This window comes from Nerophis ophidion, linkage group LG05 (assembly GCF_033978795.1).
Source record: "Nerophis ophidion isolate RoL-2023_Sa linkage group LG05, RoL_Noph_v1.0, whole genome shotgun sequence".
Classification (NCBI taxonomy): Eukaryota; Metazoa; Chordata; class Actinopteri; order Syngnathiformes; family Syngnathidae; genus Nerophis; species Nerophis ophidion.
In genome coordinates this window covers 70832221-70860147 of record NC_084615.1, presented here as the reverse complement: position 1 = coordinate 70860147, position 27927 = coordinate 70832221, and the positions used below count along the sequence as shown (strand labels likewise).

The window sequence follows — 27927 nt, the reverse complement described above, 5'->3', positions numbered from 1 at the left end:
CCGTCACTTTGGGGTATTCCTGATCTGAATCCTGTGCTAAACTGTAATCTTAGCTCCCCGTGCGATCGGCACGTTGTTTTTTGGTTTGTTCTGTCTTTTTGGTATGTTAATGATTTATGAGAAATAATTCATATCCTACCTCACGCTGTCGTCCGGAACCATCCGTTCTGCATTCCAGGAGAACAAACCCCGACCCGACCTCACGCTGAACGTGACACGGGGTCCAAGCAAATCAATTCAAGGTATGTGGATATAAAATATTTGACATATATTGGCCGCATTAGACTATAAGCTGCAGATATGTTGTGAAATGAGGTATTTACACAGAAAAATTTTGCAAATGTTTATTTACATACCTCAATTGCTTCCGAACGATGTCTTCAAGGTGATGTTTTGGTGAATTTACTGAGGATTTTTTTAAACTGAAACAAAACAAAAATAATGTAATTGTATGTTAAAGGCCTACTGAAGTCCAATACTACCGATCACGCAGTCTGATAGTTTATATATCAATGATGAAATATTAACATTGCAACACATGCCAATACGCCTGGGTTAGTTTACTAAATTGCAATTTTAAATTTCGCCCGAATTATCCTGCTGAAAACGTCGCGGTATGATGACGCGTGCGCGTGACGTCACGGATTGTGGCGGACATTTTGTTCCAGCACCGATCCCAGCTAAAAGTCGTCTGCTTTAATCGCATAATCACACAGTATTCCGGACAACTGGGTTGCTGATTCTTTTGCAATTTGTTCAATTAATAATGGAGACGTCAAAGAAGAAAGATGTAGGTGGGAAGCGGTGTATTGCGGCCGCCTTTAGCAACTCAAACACAGCCGGTGTTTCCTTGTTTACATTCCCGAAAGATGACGGTGAAGGTTTACTATGGAACAGAGCGGTCAAGCGAACATGGTTCCCTACCACATGTCAACCGGCAGGTTTCGGTGACAAAATGGTGGTAATAAGTCGGCTCTTACCGGAGAAATCAGCGGAGAGCTTGCGTCCTTCCACCTGCAGCTGCGGACTCTTTTGACTCCTCCCACCGGCCGCCCTCGACCGTCGGATGCTTACACCGTGAAGGAGGGAAGAAAAAAAAAATCTCAGCCCGGATGCCTTCGCCTCTTTGAGAAACGTGGCTTCCCTCGGAGAGACTGGCGGGTACCACACCCATGGCCACAACGCTCCGACTTTCTGGTTGTACAGGTACGACCATATAATATCACTTAAACACTAGTAACACAATAAGCAGATAAGGGATTTTCCAGAATTATCCTAGTAAATGTGTCTAATAACATCTGAATGGCTCCCACTGCCCTCGTCTTTTTTTTTTTTCTTTTTCCAGTCTTTCACTCTCACTTTCCTCATCCACGAATCTTTCATCCTCGCTCAAATTAACAGGGAAATTGTTGCTTTCTCGGTCCAAATCGCTCCCGCTGTTGGTGGCTATGATTGTAAACAATGTGAGGTTGTGAGGAGCTCCACAACCCGTGACGTCAAGCGCACATCGTCTGCTACTTCCGGTACAGGCAAGGCTTTTTCATTAGCGACCAAAACTTGCGAACTTTATCGTCTATGTTCTCTACTAAATCCTTTCAGCAAAAATATGGCAATATCGCGAAATGATCAAGTATGACACATAGAATGGACCTGCTATCCCCGTTTAGATAAGAAAATCTCATTTCAGTAGGCCTTTAATGGTACTAACACAGACACTCGTAGATGTGTAACCGTATTAGCTAATGCTTACAAAAATAGCATGTACAAAAATGCATGAAAACACTCCTCCATACATCACACATGGGACAGTTTAGTAAGAATGAGTCATTTTAGTCAAATTTGATAAACTTACAAATGTTACTTTGATTGATGAATGCAAAATCGTCTCAAGCAGAAACTATATGGCGCAGTGGGAGAGTGGCCGTGCGCAACCCGAGGGGCCCTGGTTCAAATCCCACCTAGTACCAACCTCGTCACGTCCGTTGTGTCCTGAACAAGACACTTCACCCTTGCTCCTGACGGGTGCTGGTTGGCGCCTTGCATGGCAGCTCCCTCCATCAGTGTGTGAATGTGTGTGTGAATGGGTAAATGTGGAAGTAGTGTCAAAGCGCTTTGAGTACCTTGAAGGTAGAAAAGCACTATACAAGTACAACCCATTTATTTATTTACTTTCAGTTTGAGGCAAAACACAAAGTACATTTTCAACTGGCAGCACCTGCATTGAGCAAGCTTGTCCAAAAAATGGCGCCATAGCGCAAACAATAACACGCTATTTCAGTGAAATAATGAGAACCATTGAACATAAAGCAATATGGCAATTAGTGAAAAAGAAAATCCATAAATTAGCCGCACCGTTATGTGGGCTACAGGGTTCAAAGGAAGTGTAGGAAGTGTGTCTGTGTATATATATATATATATATATATATATATATATATATATATATATATATATATATATATATATATATATATATATATACACACACACACACACATACTAGTGATTTAGGGCTGTATAAGTAAACATTGATTGATTGATTGATACATTCATATATATATATACATACATTCATATATATATATATATATATATATATATATATATATATACATATATATATACACACACACACATACTAGTGATTTAGGGCTGTATAAGTAAACATTGATTGATTGATTGATACATTCATATATATATATACATACATTCATATATATATATATATATATATATATATATATATATATATACATATATATATACACACACACACATACTAGTGATTTAGGGCTGTATAAGTAAACATTGATTGATTGATTGATTGATACATTCATATATATATATACATACATTCATATATATATATATATATATATATATATACATATATATATACACACACACACATACTAGTGATTTAGGGCTGTATAAGTAAACATTGATTGATTGATTGATACATTCATATATATATATACATACATTCATATATATATATATATATATATATATATATATATATATATATATATATATATATATATATATATATATATATATATATATATATATATATATATATATATATATATATATATATATATATATATATATATATATATATATATGTATGTATGTATGTATGTATGTATGTATGTGTGTGTGTGTGTGTGTGTGTGTGTATATATGCGGCGTTTTCAATAATGCGGACGTTGTATCGATCCGTTGTGGTGAAGAAGGAGCTGAGCCAGAAGGCAACGCTCTCAATTTACCGGTCGATCTACGTTCCCATCCTCTCCTATGGTCATGAGCTTTGGGTCATGACCGAAAGGATAAGATCACGGGTACAAGCGGCCGAAATGAGTTTCCTCCGCCGTGTGGCGGGGCTCTCCCTTAGAGATAGGGTGAGAAGCTCTGCCATCCGGGAGGAACTCAAAGTAAAGCCGCTGCTCCTCCACATCGAGAGGAGCCAGATGAGGTGGTTCGGGCATCTGGTCAGGATGCCACCCGAACGCCTCCCTAGGGAGGTGTTTAGGGCACGTCCAGCTGGTAGGAGGCCACGGGGAAGACCCAGGACACGTTGGGAAGACTATGTCTCCCGGCTGGCCTGGGAACGCTTCGGGATCCCCCGGGAAGAGCTAGACGAAGTGGCTGGAGATAGGGAAGTCTGGGCTTCCCTGCTTAGGCTGTTGCCCCCGCGACCCGACCTCGGATAAGCGGAAGATGATGGATGGATGGATGGATGGTGTGTATATATATATATATATATATATATATATATATATATATATATATATATATATATATATATATATATATATATATATACATATAATTTTTTAAATTTTTCACGAATTGATTATTGTTTTAAAAGCAGGTCTGTTGCTGATGAAGCTACACTTAAAAAGGTTGAATCGTTGTATAAAATGGCGCCTAAAAGGGAACTGCCATTGCTTTCTGGTTGCCTCACGGATGCAGAACAAACAAAAAACAAGCAGGAAGCAGGAGGAGCAGCGTGCAAGCAAGAATCTGTTTTAAGTCCAAAAGATGGAAATACAAAAAGAATCGCGTGTCGCCTGAAGGTGCACGGGAAGCCCAAAAAGCAGCACTTAGCTTCAGGCGCAGAACCAAAACTAGGAGAACGCCATCAGAAGCAAACGCAATAGTAGAGAACAGCAAGAAAGTCTTTGGTGTGAAAACAATAATAATGGTAAATGGGTTATACTTGTATAGTTCTTTTCTACCTTCAAGGTACTCAAAGGGCTTTTACACTATTTCCACATTCACCCACTGATGGCGGGAGCTGCCCTGCAAGACCCTAACCACGACCCATCAGGAGCAAGGGTGAAGTGCCTTGCTCAAGGACACACGGATCACGATTAGGTTGGTAGAAGGTGGGGATTGAACCAGGAATCCTCAGGTTGCTGGCACAGCCACTCTCCCAACCGCGCCACGCCGTCCTGATAATTAATAATAATTATTTTGGTATTATTGTGTATTATTTTGTTGGATTGATTAATAAAAAAAAAACACGCAATTTAGCCCAGGTGGCAACAGAATAAAAAGGGGAGTTGAAATGACTAAACAGAAACAGGGGTGTCTAATCAGCGCACCTAGCAACAAGAAAAGTAAACAAAGTAAGGCGCGCCGAGGACAAAACAAAACACTTTAAATTGCAAATAATAACCGGAACACAAAACAAGACACGATCTGGGACATCGGGTCATGACAATTGCACTTAAAAAAAAACAAAAAAAACGTTTTTCTGTTTTTAATGCATACTAACAAGTAAATAAATGACAGCAGAAGTTGCTCTTTTCTGCTTATTAAGGGCTTAAAAAAACATCCAGACACTTCCATCGAGGTTTTACATCCACATATGTAATGCAGTAACAGGCACCTTCATAATAACATGTAATATTTACGTATTTCGTACATTTTAAGCATACGTCGGCATATTATTTTAGCAAACGCGTCACAACGTTTCGGTTTTCCTTCAACAACAAAAAACTACTACTAATTATGGCAGATTCCATGAGAAACAACAATCATAGTCGCTTTTTTCTGCCTATTAAGTGCTTAAAAATCATCCAGACACTTCTATCAATGTTTTGCATACACAAATGTAATGCAGTAACAGGCACATTCATAATAACATGTAATGTTTACATATTTTGTACATTTTAAGCACACGGCAGAATATTATTTTAGCAAAAATCACAATGTTTAGGTTTTCCTTCAACAATAACAACTACTACTAATCATGGGATATTTCATAGATAGATAGATAGATAGATAGATAGATAGATAGTACTTTATTTATTCCGTCAGGAGAGTTCCTTCAGGAAAATTAAAATTTTCAGCACAATCCCATTCAAGATCAGACAAACATTACAGGGAGACAGAACAGGATCGCTGACGGGTCTGCCGGCTTCCAGCGCCCCTTACAAAAAAGATGACATACAGGTAAACAAGGGGGGAGGGGTGGGGGGGGGGGGGGGGGGGGAGAAAAACATAGAAGATTAAAATACAATTAAAAAATCGGTCTTAGCCTAGGGCCTGGAGTGGGGGTGCAGACTGAGGCCAAGGGAAAAAAACAAAAAAAAAAAAACAACTCATAGCCATAGTACACATCCCTCTTACATGTGTGTAAGAGGGAAACATCAAACATCAAAGAACACAGAGGACATTAAAGACATTAAAGCAGCAGATACAACCAGACACTTCTACATACAGCTATGAATAAAAAGTAAAATAAACATATCCACCGTGGTGGCCTCTGCGGTGTTCCACGAGAAACAACAAACATAATATTGCATCACTTACTGTACACTGTCTGCTCTCACTGGGATGCCGGTTTACTTTTCTTGTTACTATGTGCGCTGATTAGACACTCCAGTTTCTGTTTAGTCATTTCAACTGTTTCTACCTCGAATCACTCCCCTTGATATTCTGCCTCAAATGTTAGGATGTTGATATCTTCCCATTTGGATGAAAAAAGAATCATCCTCGCAAAGAAATGTACTTATTTCCTGAAAAAATTACTCAAGTATTGAGTAACTTGTGAGTAATTTCTTATTTATTTATTGTCCATCCATCCATTTTTTACTGCTTATTCCCTTTTGGGGTCGTGGGGGGCGCTGGCGCCTATCTCAGCTACAATCGAGCGGAAGGCAGTGTACACCATGGACAAGTCGCCTCCTCATCACAGGGCCAACACAGATAGACAGACAACATTCACACTCACATTCACACACTAGGGCCAATTTAGTGTTGCCAATCAACCTATCCCCAGGTGCATGTCTTTGGAAGTGGGAGGAAGCCGGAGTACCCGGAGGGAACCCACGCATTCACGGGGAGAACATGCAAACTCCACACAGAAAGATCCCCAGCCTGGATTTGAACCCAGGACTGCAGGACCTTCGTACCCAGCCTGGATTTGAACCCAGGACTGCAGGACCTTCGTATTGTGAGGCAGACGCACTAACCCCTCTGCCACCGTGAAGCCCGATTTATTTATTAGCTAATTTTAATGGTTCTTGGACTAAAATCATAGGGTGAATGCATGTGGGCTCGTGTGTGTGTTTGTGAGTGTCAGTGTGTATGCGTGCGCACGAAAAATCTAAAAATTCTATACATTCTGTTGCGACATGTTTTCTTTTGTTAGAAGTGGAATTCTTAAAGGCTGAAATATGTACATTTCTACTGACACAGATCAATCAATCAATCAATGTTTACTTATATAGCCTTAAATCACTAGTGTCTCAAAGGGCTGCACAAACCACTACGACATTCTCGGTAGGCCCACATAAGGGCAAGGAAAACTCACACCCAGTGGGACGTCGGTGACAATGATGACTATGAGAACCTTGGAGAGGAGGAAAGCAATGGATGTCGAGCGGGTCCAACATGATACTGTGAAAGTTCAATCCATAATGGATCCAACACAGTCGCGAGAGTCCAGTCCAAAGCGGATCCAACACAGCAGCGAGAGTCCCGTTCACAGCGGAGCCAGCAGGAAACCATCCCAAGCGGAGGCGGATCAGCAGCGCAGAGATGTCCCCAGCCGATACACAGACAAGCAGTACATGGCCACCGGATCGGACCGGACCCCCTCCACAAGGGAGAATGGGACATAGAAGAAAAAGAAAAGAAACGGCAGATCAACTGGTCTAAAAAGGGAGTCTATTTAAAGGCTAGAGTATACAAATGAGTTTTAAGGTGAGACTTAAATGCTTCTACTGAGGTGGCATCTCGAACTGTTACCGATGACAGCATATGATATAATGGTATTTTTTTTTTCTAGTTTAAAAGTAATTATTGAAGATTTGAGCTGCCTTGTCCAATGTCATTTCACTTTTTAGAGTCAGTACATTTCTATGCCCTAAATCTGTCTGACTTCTTTAACCTTTGTCTAAGTATGTGGTAATGTAAATACATTGGAAGAGGAAAATGCTACATGCTAATAAGTTAGTGATAATAACTTTCAAGCTCCGGATCGAACAGATACGTACTTTCTACTACTACTTGTTTGTTTTTTAGTAATGTTTAAATGTGTTTAAGTGACACTTTTAATTATTATGATCATCAAAAACATACAAAAGGATCGCTATTTTAGTGAACTGTTTTAAGTTTCTGTTCGCAAGTTCTCCGGGATATGCTGGCGTCATGTCACATAATTTAATGTCGTCTTTGGTATTATTATTGTAGGGCGGTATAGCTCGGTTGGTAGAGTGGCTGTGCCAGCAACTTGAGGGTTGCAGGTTCGATTCCCACTTCCGCCATCCTAGTCACTGCCGTTGTGTCCTTGGGCAAGACACTTTACCCACCTGCTCCCAGTGCCACCCACACTGGTTTAAATGTAACTTAGATATTGGGTTTCACTATGTAAAGCGCTTTGAGTCACTAGAGAAAAGCGCTATATAAATATAATTCACTTCACTTCACTATTCCACACTTGTTGACCAAGTAGGTTTCTATTTCATTATTTCTTTAAAAATTACGGACCTATTTCAGTTTCCACTTTATGCTTGTATGGCGTACACATTAAAGTCCCTCAACCCCGGCTTGTTATTCACCAGGGAGTCAAACGTCAATAGTGCTTACATTGGATTAGTAAAACGGAGTCATGTGACAGTGCCTACTGGAAGAAGGTTCGCTGGCATATACCATAGGATAGTTAAAAAATAACAAGTACTTAAATATCTGCTTGTCACTTGGAATAACGATGTCAAAGCAAGTTATCCGTCAATTTGTACGTACAAAAGTCAAATAACAAAATGCATAGGCAATTGTGCAATAATATAATTAGTCAATTACACTTTTATATTCTTACATTCAATGCTACAAACATTGTTGCCAACCTTGAGACCTCCGAATTGGGGAGCAAGGGGGGTTGTTTTCGGGTGGGGGGGCCAGGGGTATTTATAGCTATAATTCACTGAAATTCAAGTATTACTTTTATACATACACACATACATATATATATATATATATGTATATATATATATATATATATATATATTATGGCTGCAAATCTTTGGGTGTCCCACGATTCGATTCAATATCGATTCTCGGAGTCGCGATTCAATTATACATCGATTTTTTTTCGATTCAACGCAATTCTCAGTTCAAAAACGATATTTTTCCGATTCAAAACCATTCTGTATTCATTCAATACATAGGATTTCAGCAGGATCTACCCCAGTCTGCTGACATGCAAGCAGAGTAGTATATATTTTTTAAAAAAAGCTTTTAGAATTGTAAAGGACAATATTTTATCAACTAATTGAAATAATGTACATTTGTTTTAATTATTACCAAAAATACGACTTATTTTATCTTTGTGAAAACATTGGACACAGTGTGTTGTCAAGCTTATGAGATGCGATGCAAGTGTAAGCCACTGTGACACTATTGTTCTTTTTATTTTAATTTTTATAAATGTCTAATGATGATGTCAATGAAGGATTTTTAATCACTGCTATGCTGAAATTATAACTAATATTGATACTGTTGTTAATAATCATTTTTGTTTCACTACTTTTGGTTTATTCTGTGTCGTGTTTGTGTCTGCTCTCAAATGCTCTGTTTATTGCAGTTCTGAGTGTTGCTGGGTCAGGTTTGGTTTTGGAATTGGATTGCATTGTTAAAAAAATGAGAATCGATTCTGAATCGCACAACGTGAGAATCGCGATTCGTATTCGAATCGATTTTTTTCCCACACCCCTAATATATGTATGTATATGTATGTGTATATATATATGTATATATATGTAAATATGTACGTGTATATATATATATATATGTATATATATATATGTATATATACATATATATATATATATGTATATATATAAATGTATATATATATATATATATATATATATGTATGTATGTATGTATGTATGTATGTATGTATGTATGTATGTATGTATGTATGTATGTATATATATATATTGTGACAAACTCTCACCGTCCAGGTTCCATGGACCACTAAACATAGACATTGCGTCGAGCAGTTTTGTGACTTTTGTGTTATTATTTCAATAAATCCTTTCAGCTTTTGCTTTTCAGCCGGCCTCGTCTGCGTCTTCCTCCGGCTCTCTTCCTCTTCCGCGCTCGCTCCACAGCCGCTACTCTCTGGCGTCGTCTCTGGCCTCCGCCTCTCTCTTCCACATTTCCGGCTGTCGCCCTTTTATAGACTGCGCGAGGATTATTTGATTGTGCCCAGCTGGGCGCCCTGCACACCTGAACACGATTGCGGCGTTGCTCCCGGCGCGCCCCGTTTCACCGCTCGCTTGCCGTCCACGCCTGCTGGTCGCCATCTTGGGCCGGGCTCCGGTGTGCCCTGCCTCGCTGTCGGACTGCCGACCCCGCCCTCCACATATATTTATTTATATATTTATTAATTTATTTACACATATACACACACATACACTCCTCTACTCATTGTTGTATTTGAAGTACAATGCTTTGCAGCCAGTAGCACTGCTTTTGAAGGAGCATAGGTATGGGCAGCATCTGTTACATTTAATTTGCAGAAAAGGAGCGAGTTTAGGGTTGAAATGTCCATCCTCGTTCTATTCTCTGTCACTATCTTTTTTTGGACATTACTGGTGGTTTTGAAGCAATGCATGATGGGATTCCGAATGTTGTGTGTCAGTGTTTTAACGTGCCGGCTGGAATAAGCACAGGCTGAAAAATAGCTCTGTGGCTGCATACTTTATGGGTTATAGGTAAACCTATGGATAACGGAGACGTATATAATAGCCACCTTCTTGTCGTGCGTGCAGTTGTGCACTCTCTAAAAGCCGTAGATGTTATAACGTGACGACAGGCTGTCCTCACTCAGGTCCGGCTGGAAATCGGGAGAAATTCGGGAGAGTGGTTGTCCCGGGAGATTTTCGGAAGAGGCACTGAAATTCAGGGGTATCCCGGAAAATTCGGGAGGGTTGGCATTAAAACGTTCCCTCTAAGGTGCGCGCCTGTGCAATTGCGCACTGCTCACGAGTCCTTTGCCCACGGCAAATCTATGCCGTGCACAGAATCCAATAAAAAAATCAAAAATAAAGCAATTTTCAAAGTAACTGACGACAAGAGGCCACAACCGAGACAGCAGTTTTCTTTATCAGTGTTCAATTATTGTAAAGTCTTTCGAGATGCTTTGAGGAAGACATAAATTCCATCGATCACTTTATTGAGCAAAACTCTTTATAAACACATGACCAAAAACATTGCTAAACAATTTCTATCCAGCAAAGCTGGTCATTTTCTGCCGTACAAAGCAGACCAGAACCAACTTTGCCATCTGTCATATCAACAGCAGCCACGATCGCTCTTTCTCATTTGTGCCCACACATGAACATATGGGACTGAGCCAGTGAGGCGTTTACAGCCACACAAAAAGTCAGACATTTCCTACACCGCACATTATGTGTCATTCCAGGTCGTTAGACTATGAGTTACCAATCAAATATGTGCTCATTCTACTGTCATTTATTAAGAATCTTAATTTATAAATATTAATCATAAAATGCTGTTATTATATTAAAGAAATACTAATAAAAATATACCGTATTTCCTTGAATTGCTGCCGACATGTAATATGCGCCTGCCTTGAATTACTGCCGGGTGAAACTCCCAACCCATATTAATTAGCCCATGCTTACTTTTACCGCCGGGTCAAATCCATGACGTCACGAGTGACACTTCCCCTGTCGTCATTTTCAAAATGGCGGAGGAGATTTTTATTTTGCTTTTACTATGTGTAAACCAGGGGTCTTGTTCCACAGCCATACCGTTTACACTGACGGTTGTGATAAAAAAACAACTTTAACACTCTTACTAATATGCGCCACACTCTGTGAACCCACATTAAACAAACATGACAAACATATTTCTGGAGAACATCGGCTCTGTAACACATTATAAACGCAACATAATAATTACCCAGAATGCCATTCATCCATGACTCTTACCGGCTATATTATACACCCCGCTAGCACCAAACCCCCCCTCCGTGCGTTGGTTGAGGTGGGCGGGGTTGGGGGCGCGTATAATATAATCAGTAAGAGTCATGGATGCATTGCCTTCTGGGTAGTTGTTATGTTGCGTTTATAATGTGTTACAGAGCCGATGTTCTCCAGAAATGAGTTTGTCATTCTTGTTTAATGTGGGTTCACAGAGTGTGGCGCATATTAGTAAGAGTGTTAAAGTTGTTTATATCACAACCATCAGTGTTGACCAAGTATGCTTTGAAATCTCATACGAGTAGCAGCGAAACGCATGCGTCCGGCCGGCACGCGGATAGCATGGTGTAAAGGCGGGCGGGATGACATGTTGTAGAGCAGTGGTCCTCAACCACCGGGCCGCGGCTCGATTGGTACCTGGTCCAGAATAATTTTTTATTACGTTTTTTAAATGTGCTTTTCGTGATCACGGCCAATTTTTTACTGCATGCCATTGGTAAGTGCAGGGGTGAAAAGAGGTTTTAAAATTATTAGCGCATGCTTACTTTTACCGCATGCTTCGAATGAGCGCAGGAGTGCGAAGAGGTTTTAAATTGATTAGCGCCTATTCAAGGAAATACGGTATACATTTTACAAACGGAAAGTTACAGCAATGTTCACATGATCCAGCGCTTACATCTCATTGTGCAACATGTGAATGTTTTAATGGGAACTAAATGCGATATCTGAAAGGGGTACACATTATTTCCAAAGCAGGACCCCCACCCAGACACACAATATAGTACACAGCTCATTGAAAAACAATATTTGTTGTTCTTGTGATTGTAAATGGGTCAAAACACTTGCATTAGAAAACGATCACATTGAAGTGACTGCTGTCATTTGATTATCAATCAATCAATCAATGTTTACTTATATAGCCCTAAATCACTAGTGTCTCAAAGGGCTGCACAAACCACTACGACATCCTCGGTAGGCCCACATAAGGGCAAGGAAAACTCACATCCAGTGGGACGTCGGTGACAATGATGACTATGAGAACCTTGGAGAGGAGGAAAGCAATGGATGTCGAGCGGGTCCAACATGATACTGTGAAAGTTCAATCCATAATGGATCCAACACAGTCGCGAGAGTCCAGTCCAAAGCGGATCCAACACAGCAGCGAGAGTCCCGTTCACAGCGGAGCCAGCAGGAAACCATCCCAAGCGGAGGCGGACCAGCAGCGCAGAGATGTCCCCAGCCGATACACAGGCAAGCAGTACATGGCCACCGGATCGGACCGGACCCCCTCCACAAGGGAGAGTGGGACATAGATGAAAAAGAAAAGAAACGGCAGATCAACTGGTCTTATTATTAGAATAATAAGAAATGTAACTCGTTATTTAGTCAGGTTTGGGACAGGTGTGGCCTCAATGTGCACGTCTGATGTTGCTCACATGTGCTCCACTGAATGCTCAAGGAGTTTTCGCGTTTGCTCATACACATGAAAAGTTAGAGGGAACATTGGTTGGCAAGTATTGTTACTAGCGGCATTCTGATGTGGACCTCGGTGAAAACAAGTCCGACACCCCTGCTCTGAAAACCTAAAGTCATTCAACTCAAACTTAAACTCAAATTTCAATGTAGTCAATCAATCAATCAATCAATGTTTATTTATATAGCCCCAAATCACAAATGTCTCAAAGGACTGCACAAATCATTACGACTACGACATCCTCGGAAGAACCCACAAAAGGGCAAGGAAAACTCACACCCAGTGGGCAGGGAGAATTCACATCCAGTGGGACGCCAGTGACAATGCTGACGATGAGAAACTTTGGAGAGGACCTCAGATGTGGGCAACCCCCCCCCCCCAGGGGACCGAAAGCAATGGATGTCGAGCGGGTCTAACATGGTACTGTGTAAGTTCAATCCATAGTGGCTCCAACACAGCCGCGAGAGTTCAGTTCAAGCGGGTCCAAGACAGCAGCGAGAGTCCCGTCCACAGGAAACCATCTCAAGAGGATCAGGAGCGTAGAGATGTCCCCAACCGATACAGGCGAGCGGTCCATCCTGGGTCCCGACGAGCGGTCCATCCTGGGTCTCGACTCTGGACAGCCAGTACTTCATCCATGGTCATCGGACCGGACCCCCTCCACAAGGGAGGGGGGGACATAGGAGAAAGAAAAGAAGCGGCAGATCAACTGGTCTAAAAAGGAGGTCTATTTAAAGGCTAGAGTATACAAATGAGTTTTAAGGTGAGACTTAAATGCTTCGATGGTGTTTTACTTTAAAATCCGCAAAGGGGCGCACATTATAACCACAAAACGCTGTACCGCAAAGACAGCATGTGTGCTTTTCAGACAATTTTGGGTTGGTTAAAAATATGAAATATTAGACATATTTCATTCAGCCCACATATTCTCCTTTTAGTTTCATTCTTACCAATCCCCTGATGTTGGCAGACGTTTGTCACTTGGACCCAGTGTGCTCATCATGTCCTACTGACATTTGGGGACATTTTAAGAATGACTCAACCTCAAAAAGACACTTGTGTTTCACACGGTGTATTTGTTAGACCCATCTGCTTTCTCCAAGCCTGGCGTCAGTTTGACACTTACATTGCCGTGATCCGCGCCATTCATTTGCTTCTGTCCCTTTTCAATATTGCCTCTGTCATGTATGATTTGACACGAGGTTGATAAGCCAGCACTGACACCAGTGGCCATGAGGGAGATGCTTGAATTACTCCCAGCAAATCAACCTTCCCTCGTAATCAGCAGCCGCATAGGATGACTATATTAAAAATCATGTCAAATTACTTCTGTTTGAACTTAGGTCAGGTGTGCAGAATCAACTTCACGGCTGATTTAAGTCATCATTCACTCCTATTTAACCGAAAAAAAAAAAGGAGCTGTTATGCACGAAACACAAATGTCCACAGTGGACAAGGCTGCCAAGATCAGAGATGTGAAAGAAGAAGAACATTTAGAAAATCAAAACTACATTTCATGCCATTGGGTGCCTTTCTAGATGATATTTAACCTTTAGATTTGTTCTCATCCATTAATTGTTTTTAAGTGAAATATATTTATATAGCGCTTTCTTCTCGAGAGACTCAAAGCTCTTAACATAGTGAAACCCATTATCTACCATATTTTTCAGACCATAGGGCGCACCGGATTAAAAGGCGCACTGCCGAAGAGCGGGTCCATTCAGGTCTTTTTTCATACAAAAGGCGCACCAGATTATAAAGCGCATTAAAGGGGTCATATTAGGATTTTTTTCTAAATGTAAAACACGATTTTTTGGTCTACATCAGTGGTTCTCAACCTTTTTTCAGTGATGTACCCCCTGTGAACATTTTTTTAATTCAAGTACCCCCTAATCAGAGCAAAGTATTTTTGGTTGAAAAAAAGAGATAAAGATGTAAAATACAAAAAAAATGTATAACAGTGCAGAATATTGCTCATTTGTAGTGGTTTTTCTTGAACTATTTGGAAAAAAAAGATATAAAATAACTAAAAACTTGTTAAAAAATAAACAAGTGATTCAATTATAAATAAAGATTTCTACACATAGAAGTAATCATCAACTTAAAAGTGCCCTCTTTGGGGATTGTAATAGAGATGCATCTGGATTCTTGAACTTAATTCTAAACATTTCTTCACAAAAAAAGAAATCTTTAACATCAATATTTATGGAACATGTCCACAAAAAATCTAGCTGTCAACACTGAGTATTGCATTGTTGCATTTTTTTTCAGTTTATGAACTTTACATTCATATTTTGTTGAAGTATTATTCAGTAAATATATTTATAAAGGATTTTTGAATTGTTGCTATTTTTAGAATATTTAAAAAAAAATCTCAAGTACCGCCTTTTGAGAACCACTGGTCTACATAACATGTTTTGGTGGTTCTTTGGTCCAAATGTTGCATAGATTATAGATTAAAGTACCTTTTCTGAGCTTCTCTTCAGGATGTGCCATTTTGTGGGCGGTCTTACCCACGTGGCTCACCTTCGGCAGCGTCTTCTCCCCGTCATCTTTGTTGAGGCGGTGTAGCGTGCAAGGACGTGAGTGGAAGAAGTGTCAAAAGATGGAGCTAACTGGTTTAAAGACATTCAAACTTTATTTGAATCAATAACGAAGCAGCATCTCCTCATCAGTGGCTCAATCATAAAACATCAACGCCGTAAATGTGACCCATGAAAAACCGTCCGACCGAAACCCTATTATAACTTTGATAGCTAGTCTATATACAGTTATAAGTGAGAACTTTATATCAGAAAGGGCAACAGTGGAAGATGAATGTCACATAACAAGAAGCAACGACTACGGCGTCGCCAGGGACTACAAAAGCGGACCCACGCACATTTTCAGGACTTAGGCAGATCCCAAATACACATTAGCAGGTACCAAAAGGTAAGAAACTTTGTCATGATCCTTGGTCCGGATCATGTTTTTGTATTTTCTGTTAGTTTTGGACTCCTTTAGTTCCCGTTTGTGACACTTGGTTACTCATTGTGTTCAATTGTATGGAATATGTACTGAACTGTGCAATCTACTAATAAAAGTTTCAATCAATCAATCAATCAATCAAACCCCGCTTGCCTACTTGTATCTTAACTAGAGATGTCCGATAGTATCGGACTGCCGATATTATCGGCCGATAAATGCTTTGAAATGTAATACGTAAATCATCGGTATCGATTTCCAAAATTATCGGTATCTGTTTCAAAAAGTAAAATTTATGACTTTTTAAAACGCCGCCGTGTACACAGACGTAGGGAGAAGTACAGACCACCAATAAACCTTAAAGGCATTGCCTTTGCGTGCCGGCCCCGTCACATAATATCTACAGATTTTCACACACACGTATGCATACATGGTCAACTGCCATACAGGTCACACTGAGGGTGGCCGTATAAACAACTTTAACACTGTTACAAATATGCGGCACACTGTGAACCCACACCAAACAAGAATGACAAACACATTTCGGGACAACATCCGCACCGTAAAACAACATGAACACAACAGAACAAATAACCCTTGCAGCACTAACTCTTCCGGGACGCTACAATATACACGCACGCTAACCCTTAGACCCCCCCACCCCCCGCACACACCTCAACCCCGCCCCCCTCAACCTCCTCATGGTCTTTCAGGGAGAGCATCCAAGCTGCTGTTTTGAGGCATGTTAAAAAAAAAATTGCATTTTGTGACTTCAATAATAAATATGGCAGTGCCATATTGGCATTTTTTCCCATAACTTGAGTTGATTTATTTTGGAAAAGCTTGTTACATTGTTTAATGCATCCAGCGAGGCATCACAACAAAATTAGGCATAATAATGCGTTAATTCCACAACTGTATATATCGGTATAGGTTGATATCGGCATCGGTATGCAAGAGTTGGACAATATTGTAATATCGGCTATTGGCAAAAAAGCCATTATCGGACTTCTCTAATCTTAACACATTCAGTTTGGACAATATCCAAAATACCAACATTTTCTTTACCTCGTATTTTTATGGATATTCCATGGAAAAACAAAGCGCGGCAGTGATATTTTGACGTGAAAATGAATGTTTAAAAACGCGAGTTTTAGCGGTAATTTCACATGCCTGCGAGATTTATCCAATGTGAGCAATGGCATACATTTTGGGCACGAGAAGCGGAAATATGTCATCATCGTAGATACCAAGTGATGCTCTAACATCACTCTGTTAATAAATTGAGGTTATGTTTTTTCTAAAGGGCCGTTTGATAGCCACAAACATACTTTATTTGAATGCATTACATCGAATGTAAGTTTGGTTTGAAGGGTGTAATTCGATCATATTTATTGTGTCATATTCGAGGCTTGAGAGACCTCCAAAAGACTCTCTTGGCAGCCTCTCGAGCAGCAGAGCGCTGACAGTGCAGCTCCGTCACAGTGCTTTTATAATAGCATTCATCAAGCCTCAAACGCTGGGGAGAAATACTCTGCGTAGGGGGTCATTATTGTTGGCCTATAGATCCTATGCTGATAGACAGAGTGCAGCGTTTAGGAAAAATGAATGAACACACACAGTTTATCGCGGCAGCAGTGATCACTGGACTGGATTTGGGGAGGATATTCCTCCAATGCCCCCAAAAATAAGCAGCAATAATTCATCTTCTGAGTGCTCTGTACCAGAAAAGGTAACTTTTTAGAACCAATTCAGAGAATAGGAGGAATGTCTGTTGACATCGGTAGTGTTACTCTGCAGTAGGGTTTTACGGTATACCGGTATTAGTATAGTACCGTGATACTAATAAATCATATTCGGTACTATACCGTCTCTAAAAAGTACCGGTCCGCCAAACCTACCATCGTCGTAAAGTCGTAACATTGCTGGTCTACGAGCAGAGGAGCATGTTCCGCAGTGCACAAACACGGAGTACTTGCAAACAGACTCAGTTTGTGGACAAAAAAGGGAAAACTGATGCATTTTGGCCTAAAAACTAAAGAGAAAGGTGAAGTTATAACACAGACACACCCTCAGGAAGAGATTCTTTAAAGGCCTACTGAAATGAGATTTTCTTATTTAAACGGGGATAGCAGGTCCATTCTATGTGTCATACTTGATCATTTCGCGATATTGCCATATTTTTGCTGAAAGGATTTAGTAGAGAACATCGACGATAAAGTTCGCAACTTTTGGTCGCTAATAAACAAGCTTTGCCTTTACCGGAAGTCACAGACGATGACGTCACAAGGGTGAGGGCTCCTCACGTCCTCACATTGTTTATAACGGGAGCCTCCAGCAGCAAGAGCTATTCGGACCGAGAGAACGAATATTTCCACATTAATTTGAGCGAGGATGAAAGATTCGTGGATGATGATATTGATAGCGAAGGACTAGAAAAAAAAATAAAGTTAAAAAAAAAAAGGCGATTGCATCGGGACGGATTGAGATGTTTTTAGACACATTTACTAGGATAATTCTGGGAAATCCTTTATCTTTCTATTGTGTTGCTAGTGTTTTAGTGAGGTTAAATAGTACCTGATAGTCGGAGGGGTGTGTCCACGGGTGTCTTGACGCCAGTCTCTGAGGGAAGTCGAAGGCAGCTGCATGGACGGCGCAAGCTCAGCTGATCTCCGGTAAGAGGCGACTTTTTACCACAATTGTCTAACCGAAACCTGCCGGTTGACAAGTGGTCGGGAACCAGGTTCGCTAGACCGCTCTGATCCATAGTAAAGCTTTGCCTCCGGGAATTTTAAACAAGGAATCACCGTGTGTTTGTGTGGCTAAAGGCTAAAGCTTCCCACCTCCATCTTTTTACTTTGACTTCTCCATTTATTAATAGAACAAATTGCAAAAGATTCAACAACACAGATGTCCAGAATACTGTTTAATTGTGCGTTGAAAAGAAACGACTTTTAGCCGCAAATGCTGCTGCGCTAATATGTCCTGACAGTGCGTGACGTCACGCGTACACGTCATCATTCCGCCACGTTTTCAACAAGAAACTCCGCGGAAAATTTAAAATTGCAATTTAGTAAACTAAAAAGGCCGTATTGGCATGTGTTGCAATGTTAATATTTCATCATTGATATATAAACTCTCAGACTGCGTGGTCGGCAGTAGTGGGTTTCAGTAGGCCTTTAAAGTGTTCTTCTCTGGTGGGGAAGTTCACATATTTTTGGAATTTGGGCGGGACAGATTACATGTTGGCGTTGTTAAAATCTCCAGCTAGTGAGACCAAAATTGACCTTTTTGGTCAAAATTCTACTATGCGTGTTTGGAGGAAGAAAAATGATGCGTAGCATCCCAAGAACACCATCCCTACTGTGAAGCATGGGGGTGGTAGCATCATGCTTTGGGGGGGTGTTTCTGCTCGTGGGACAGGGCGACTATGCTGTATTAAGGAGAGGATGACTGCAGTCATGTATTTTGAGATTTTGGCCAAAAACCTCCTTCCCTAAGTCAGATCATTGAAAATGAGTTGTGGCTGGATCTTCCAACATGACAATGACCCAAAGCACACGGCCAGGATAACTAAGAAGTGGCTTCGTAAGAACCATATCAAGGTTCTGGAGTGGCCTAGCCAGTCTCCAGACCTAAATCCAATTTAGTAGTGGGTTTCAATAGGCCTTTAAGACAAGGCTGTCTAGCAGCTTAAGTCCATCAGTAGTCTGCAGTGTTTTAGCTACTTCCAAATCACTAATCCTCGCCTCCATGGCGACAAATAACGTAAGTTTCTTACAAGTATCATCTCTGCATGACGAGGAATAGTTAAACATGTTTCACTACACACCGTAGCTCACCGCTAACGATGCCGTTCCTGAATGTAAACAAACACCATTGGTGGATCTACACCTGACACACACTGTAATGATACCAAGTACAGGAGCGTATCTAGTCGATACTACTATGATTACATCTGTATTTTTGGGCATCACATCTTCTTTCGTTTTTTTAACATATATGTTATGTTTATAAACTAAGTAAATACGTCCCTGGAGACATGAGGACTTTGAATATGACCAATGCATGATCCTGTAATTACTTGGTATTGGATCGATACCCAAATATGTGGTATCATCCAAAACTACTGTAAAGTATCCACACAGAAGAATTAGTGATTATTACATTTTAACAGAAGTGTAGATACAACATGTTAAAAGAGAAAGTAAGCAGATATTAACAGTAAATGAAGAAGTAGATTAATAATCATTTTTTACAGCTTGTCCTTAATAATGTTGACAAAATAATAGAATGGAAAGTAACACAACATGTTACTGCATATTTCAGCAGCTAAATTAGGAACCTTTGTTTGTTTACTTACTACTAAAAGACAAGTTGTCTTGTATGTTCACTATTTTATTTAAGGACTAACTTTCAATAAGAAACATATGTTTGATGTACCCTAAGATTATTTATTAAAATAAAGCCAATAATGCAATTTTTTGTCGTCCCCTTTATTTAGAAAAGTACCAACAAGTATAAAAATACATTTTGGTACCGGTACCAAATTGTATGTGACTGGAGCCTATCCCAGCTGCATTCGGGTTGCAAAGACCCCGAGCCCAGGGATCAAATTCAAGATCTTATTGTGAGGCACACGCACTAACCCCTGAACCCTTGTGCTGCCCAGTGGAAATTTGACGAACGAGTCGCGTCTTTGGAACTACATCAAGTAAACGATGACAACCGTTTCACATTTGGTATTTGTTTGTTTGAGAGCCCTTCTTCATGGTGTTCTGACCACAGAACTTTCTTCCAGAAGGTCTTATCTTTGTCCTTGTGATGTCAGATGAAACAGAAATTAAGCTGTTTGGCAACAATACCCAGCAATATCTTTGGAGTAGAAAATGTGAGGTCTTTATTCTCAGGAACACCATTCATACCGTCAAGCATGGTTGTGGTAGTATTATGCTCTGGGCCTGTTTTGCTGCCAAAGGAACTGTTGCTTTACAGAGAGTAAATGGGACAATGAAAAAGGTGGATTCCCTCCAAATCATTCAGGACAACCTAAAATTATCAGCCCGGCGGCTGGGTCTTGGGTGCAGTTGGGTGTTCCAACAGGACAATGACCCCAAACACAGGTCAAAAGTGGTAGAGGAGTGGCTAAATCAGGCTAGTATTAAGGTTTTAGAATGTTTCTTCAGCATTGTCCACACTTAAATGTGTGGACAATGCTGAAGAAACAAGTCCATGTCAAAAAAAGAACAAATTTAGCTGAACTGCACCAATTCTGTCAAGAGGAGTGGTCAAAAATTCTACCAGAAGCTCGTGGATGGCTCCCAAAAGCGCCTTATTGCAGTGAAACTTGCCAAGGGACATGTAACCAAATATTAACATTGCTGTATGTTTACTTTTGACCCAGCAGATTTGGTCACATTTTCAGTAGACCCATAACAAATTCATAAAATAACCAAACTTTGTATATGTGTTTTGTGACCAACAAGTATGTGCTCCAATCACTCTATCACAAAAAAATAAAAGGTGTAGAAATTATTGGAAACTCAAGACAGCCATGACATTATGTTCTTTACAAGTGTATGTAAACTTTTGACCACGACTGTATTAACTAGCCAGTGTTTTGAACGGCTCATATAAAAGAACTGCTCCTCCCTTCAAAGAGCCATAAATGTCATCTCTAATTGCCAAGACAAAGATTCCACCTCAATTGAGTTTATTTTTGGATAGCAGTCATTGTGCTATTTTTAGTGCTGTCAAACATCCATCAATCCATTTCCTACCGCTTATTCCTTTTGGGGTCGCAGGGGCGGCTGGAGCCTATCTCAGCTACATTTGGGCGGAAGGTGGCGTACACCCTGGACAAATCGCCACCTGTCAAACAATTTATGAAAAAAATAAACCCATGCGATGAGGTGGCGACTTGTCCAGGGTGTACCCTGCCTTCCGCCCGATTGTAGCTGAGATGGGCGCCAGCGCCCCCCGCGACCCCGAAAGGGAATAAGCGGTAGAAAATGGATGGATGGATGGATGGATAAAATAAACAAAAAATACAAAATATACTAGAGCAGGAGTGCCCACACTTTTTCTGCAGACGAGCTACTTTTCAATTGACCAACTCGAGGGGATCTACCTCATTTATATATATCATTTATATTTATTTATTTATGAAAGAGACATTTTTGTAAACAAGTTAAATGTGTTTAATGATAATACAAGCATGTGTAACACATATAGATGTCTTTCTTTCACGAAGACAAGAATATAAGTTGGTGTATTACCTGATTCTGATGACTTGCATTGATTGGAATCAGACAGTAATGATGATAACGCCCATATTTTCAAATGGAGGAGAAAAAAAGTTGTCCTTTCTGTACAATACCACATGAAAGTGGTTGGTTTTTGGCATCTAATTCATCCAGCTTCCATACACTTTACAAGAAAAACATTGGCGGCAAATTCCGTAGCTTGCTTGATTGACATTCACGGCACCCGAGGGTCTTGTGAGATGACGCTGGCTGCTGCCAGTTCATTATTATGAAAAAATGACAGAGAGGAAGGCGAGAAACACTTTTTATTTCAACAGACTTTCGCGCCGTCCCTTCCGTCAAAACTCTAAAGGCCGACTGCACATTTCCTATCTTCACAATAAAAGCCCTGCTTCATGCTGCCCGCGCTAACAAAATAAGTGTCTCGGAAAGCTGGCGTGCACAAGTGATGTGCTTGTGCTCGCCAGTTTTCCGAGACTCTGTATTTAGTTAGCGCAGGCAGCATGAAGCAGGGCTTTTATTGTGAAGATAGGAAATGTGCAGTTGGCCTTTAGAGTTTTGACGGAAGGTACGGCACGAGAGTCTGTTGAAATAAAAAGTGTTTCTCGCCTTCCTCTCGGTCATATTTTCATAATAATGATCTTGCAGCAGCCAGCGTCATCTCACAAGACCCTCCGGTACCGTGAATGTTATTTAAGTGACGTCTTGGTGAAGATTGATGATCCCTAATTTTTAGGTCTATTTTTTTTAAAAGCATGGCTCGAGATCGACTGACACACCCCCCGCGGTCGACTGGTAGCTCGCGATCGACGTAATGGGCACCCCTGTACTAGAGAGTATACCAGTCGGACAGCCATCATTCATTGTTGCACTGACTTATGCATTTACCAAAAAAAGCATGTGCAGTAAAAATTAATTGCGCAATAAATGTGCGTTAATGTATGATTAGAGGCACGATAGAGCGCCTACTGACCAACTGCATCTCTGTCTGGACTGGAGCCTGCAGTGCCTCAGACTGGAAGTCTCTGCAGAGAGTGGTGAGGATGGCAGAAAAGATCATCAGGACTCCTCTTTCTCATAACCAGGAGATGGCAAAAAGCCGCTGCCTGACCAGGGCTCAGAAAATCTGCAGAGCCTCCTCCCACCGCCACCAAGGACTGTTTTCACTGCTGGACTCTAAAAGTGGTTCCACAGCCTCAGCAGCAGAACTTTGCGGTTCTGTAACAGCTTCTTCCCTCAGGCCATAAAACTTTTGAACACGTCCATAATAATTCGCTCAATCCTAAAATGGATTAACTGACTGGGATATAAAGACTATATTGTTGTGATCCGCTTCCGGGATAACATTCTTATTTTGGTTTTTGAGTCCTTTTGTGTTTTCTGATTTGTTTTGGACTCTTCCGGTTCCGAGTTTGTTTGTGCACTTCCCTATTTATTTTGTTACCATGGTTTCGCATTTGTTCCACCCGGTCTGCCTTTTGACCCGCACCTGTGGTAATTGTTTACTTCTGTATTTAAGCCTGCCTTCTCCCGCCGTTCATCCCTGATCCTTTGTTTGCGGTAAGTAACTTTCACTTGGTACCTTCCAATGTCTAGTTCTTGTGCTAGGTTTTACCTTAGCTTCCCGTGCGTTCGGCACGCGCTTTTCTTTTGTTAATTTTGTCTGTTTTGTACCGGTGTTATCTTTTTGCATATTAAACCAAGCTCTTACCTGCTATTCCTTTCCGATCTGGTCCATTTGCATCTTGGTGTGGTCAACACGAGCATCACCATGCGTGCCCCTCGCGACAAATATAACATACATCCATAAACGTGGATGCATATGCAAAAGTAAAATATATTTATCTGTATAGTAATCTATTTATTTATATCTGCATCTTATTGTTCTTTTATCCTGCACTACCATGAGCTAATGCAACAACATTTCGTTCTTATCCATACTTGCCAACCTTCCCGGATTTTCCGGGAGACTCCCGATATTCAGCGCCTCTGCCGAAAACCTCCCGGAAGAAATTTTCCCCCGAAAATCTCCCGAAATTCAGCTGGACTCATGCGGACATGTGTGGGGACAGCCTGTTTTCACGTCCACTTTCCTGTCATATAGACAGCTTGCCTGCCCAATCACGTTACAACATCTACGGATTTTAATAAAAAACTGCACACACAAGGAGACGAAGCAGAAGAACTAGGAAGTTACAGCCATGGCGACGCCGCCTGTAATAGAGTGATTCTATGTTGTCTGTCGCCATCTCCTGGTGAATGTTGGCTATAGCGTTATGGGGTTGCTTTTTGATTGGCCAATGTTGTACGTGGTGTTGCGCACCAGACGGCAAGTGACTCTAGCCAATGGAAGAACAAAGGTTACTGAAATAGTGAAAGGTAAGTGTTGTTGTTTTTTTTTTTTGTAACCAGCAAGCACAGTACAGTTAGTATAACAACTGTTTTTATAACTGTGTACTTGATAGGTGCCGTCTGAAATTCAACTATTTCTTTTATTTATGCATATATCAAATATATATAGGTAGGATTTACTGTATATATATGTGTGTATATATATATATATATATATATATATATATATATATATATATATATATATATATATATATATATATATGTATATGTATATATGAAATACTCGAGTTGGTGAATTATACTGCTCCCTTTTTAACCACGCCCCCAACCACACCTCCGCCCCACCCCCGACCACACCCCCATCACCTCCCGAAATTGGAGGTCTCAAGGTTGGCAAGTATGTTTCTTATCTGTACTGTAAAGTTCGAATTTGAATGACAATAAAAAGGAAGTCTAAGTCTATTAATGCAATCATTTTTTTGTGTTTAACTGTTTGCGGAAATTTTGACAGCCATGCTTATTTTATAAAAGTTTGGGTTTCCATAGTATTTTTAATTGTTATTATGTTCTTACATATTCTATGTTGCTCCACTATCTAAATATTATTTCCAAAGAGCAAGTCTTCTGGTTATTCCTATGGAAGCAAGCAAATAGGAAAACAGTGTTTGTCCATGAAAAGTGCTGGCTCACTGGACTCTTTGCATGCACAAAGTTAGCCCTTTACAAAGGTTCATAGATTGTTATGATGTCAGGGGACATGAAGATTCGTGAACCCGTTCTTTAAAAGCACCAACCGAGCACAGACCAACACTGGTTAAATAAAATTGCCCTCGTGTGTAATCTAAGCTCAGCACCATTCTGCCCATGGCGTTTCATTTCTAATAGTTATGTGAAGTCCACTGCATCAGCTCATGTGACCTAGAAGTGCCCTAGCCCTCCTTTTCTGCAGCCTTACAGTTGCAGACTGACAGCCACTTATTTTGCTTAGTCAGCTGTTGTTAGCTTTTCATGAAAGTTTTCGCATGTTGCATGAAAAGGTATTTTGGTTGAACATACAGTAGCTCAGTTTGTGTACATGGTATTTTGGAGTTTTCTCGGGTTATTGTGTAATATTTCTGTTAGAGCTTAGTGAAACTGACTGACTGAAGGGCAAGGAATAAGTTACTATACTGCATGTCTGGAGTCCCTTTGCTATTTTTTTGCTCCTGGAAGCTTGACAGTTGACTGACTTCTATGGACAATTGTGAAGAAGAGTAATAAAAATGGCACGTTGGCATAGCCTCCTTTTTCTGAGGCAACAGCTGCATGTAGAATACTTTATTCCACATCCGCTTAATAATTATTCACCGGCTGCATTCATACTCATGACTCAGACTCTTGTGCACTCTAATTATTCTTTACAAAGGAAATTGTTGCTTAGCAATCGCTTAACCCCTTCGACTTAAAAGGTTTTGGAAAATGTCATAATTGTACTCCTTCTTGTTTATAATCCTAAAAACAAAACAAAAAAGTTAACAACGGCCATGCAGAATATTGAAAAACACTGCCTCAATCAGAAGATTCTTCTGTATTTACAACAATTTTAAGCAAGGTTAGAGATTCTACCTATCACAGCTCATTGCGAGGTTTGTTCTCCCGGGATGCAAAAACTGACAACTCTGGACGAAAGCGTGAAGGTAGGACTTGATTGATTCTTCATAAAACATCCAACTACCAAGATACAGGCAAAACAACAAAGAGGCAAGCGTGCCTAACGAAACGAGAAGCTAAGACTTAGCATAGGCTCGGGAACTCCTCTCCCCTGCCACCTGCGGGCTGTGTGTCGGGCCACACCTGGATTAGCTGCGCCCTTGGATGTGCTGGCCCCCGCCAGGTTCCGTCTTGTGAACGCAAGATCTTTGACAAACAAAACGTTTATCCTGAAGGATTTCTTCACTTCACGCGGACTTGACTTCCTCTGTGTGACGGAAACATGGCTGAGAGCCGGTGAGTCCGCCCCTCTTAATGAACTTCTGCCTCCGGAGTGTTCCTACTTTAATTCTCCGCGGTCGTCCAGTCGAAAAGGAGGAGGATTAGCAGTCGTTTTTAAAAATGACTTTAAATGCTTCGAACGGTGCATGTTTGAGCTGGAGGGGGCGTGGCCTCCAGCTCCAGCTGATTTTCGGGAGAAAATTTCTTCCGGGAGGTTTTCGGGAGAGGTGCTGAATTTCAGGGAACAGACAAATCTTACCTGACATGAGCCTGAAGCAAACAATGAAGCCACGACGAGTGACCAGAAAAGGTAATGAGCAACAGGTGAGTGTAAAAGGCAGGTGAAAATCATAAGTAACCTTGGTGACTAAACAAACTCAGGAGGTGCACAAACAGGAACTAAATGAGTCCAAAAACAAACAGAACATAACTAAACAAAACATGATCCGGACCACGGATCATGACACTACCTCAGTAGTAGCATTTCGGTCCCATTTTTATACACTAACGTTTAAGTAGACCCCACTTTTAAACCAGTTGATCTGCCATCTCTTTTCTGCACAGATTAGTTGACCACTGAAGCTGTTCGAAGTTGGGACCCGGGATGGACCACTCATCTGTGCATCAGTTGGGGACGTCTCTGTGCTGCTGACTTGTCTCCACCCAAGACGATCTCCTGCTGGACCCACTATGGACTAGACTCTCACACCATGATCTCCATCCACTCGACGTCTATTGCACCCTGGTTAGGACGGTGTCCCGACATCTGCAGTCCTCTCCAAGGTTTCGCACAGTAATTCCATTGGGTTGAATTTTTTATTGGATGTTGTTGTGGCTTGTGCGGCCCTTTAGAGACACTAGTGATTTAGGGCTTTATAAATAAACTTTGATTGATTGATTGATTGATAGTAGACGGGAATAGAAAACCGGTTCTTGTTGAGAACCGATTCACAGTTTTTATTATTATTATCAAGGCCTGTAGGGGTGAATGGTCACCTTGCATGGCATCCAAACAGCACAAACGCTAGAGAGTTTGTTTACATTTCAGGCAAAAGGATGACAACAGTGCAACTTGCAATACTTATCAAAGGAAATAAATATTACCAATATACAGAAACATTTGCACACATTAAATGTGATCCATTTGAAGGAATGTTGCGTTTTTAATCCGCTCCAAGCCCGTAGTGAAAGACAACCATGGCAAGAGTTTATGTGGGCTGAAGCCCAGGGCCCCCCACCCTATCAGGGGCCCCTTATTTTGACAGCGAAATGCAATGATTGGTGTTCATAGATAGATAGTACTTTATTGATTCCTTCAGGAAAATTAGAAATGGCTGTCAATCACAAAGACAGCTCTGCTTCCTGTTGTGATTGTGTACTCTCGCTCTCTCAGCGGTGGTTTTTTTCGTTGCTCCCAGGCGGAGCCAG

General features: G+C 40.8%; 1 long non-coding RNA gene across 1 annotated transcript; it reads left to right on the top strand.

The window, feature by feature from the left end:
* LOC133552407 (uncharacterized) lies at positions 1 to 27616 on the top strand. The gene is made up of 2 exons (XR_009806708.1): positions 1 to 242; positions 27064 to 27616. It is a non-coding gene; the product is annotated as an uncharacterized LOC133552407 (long non-coding RNA).
* Positions 27617 to 27927: the final 311 nt, after the last annotated feature.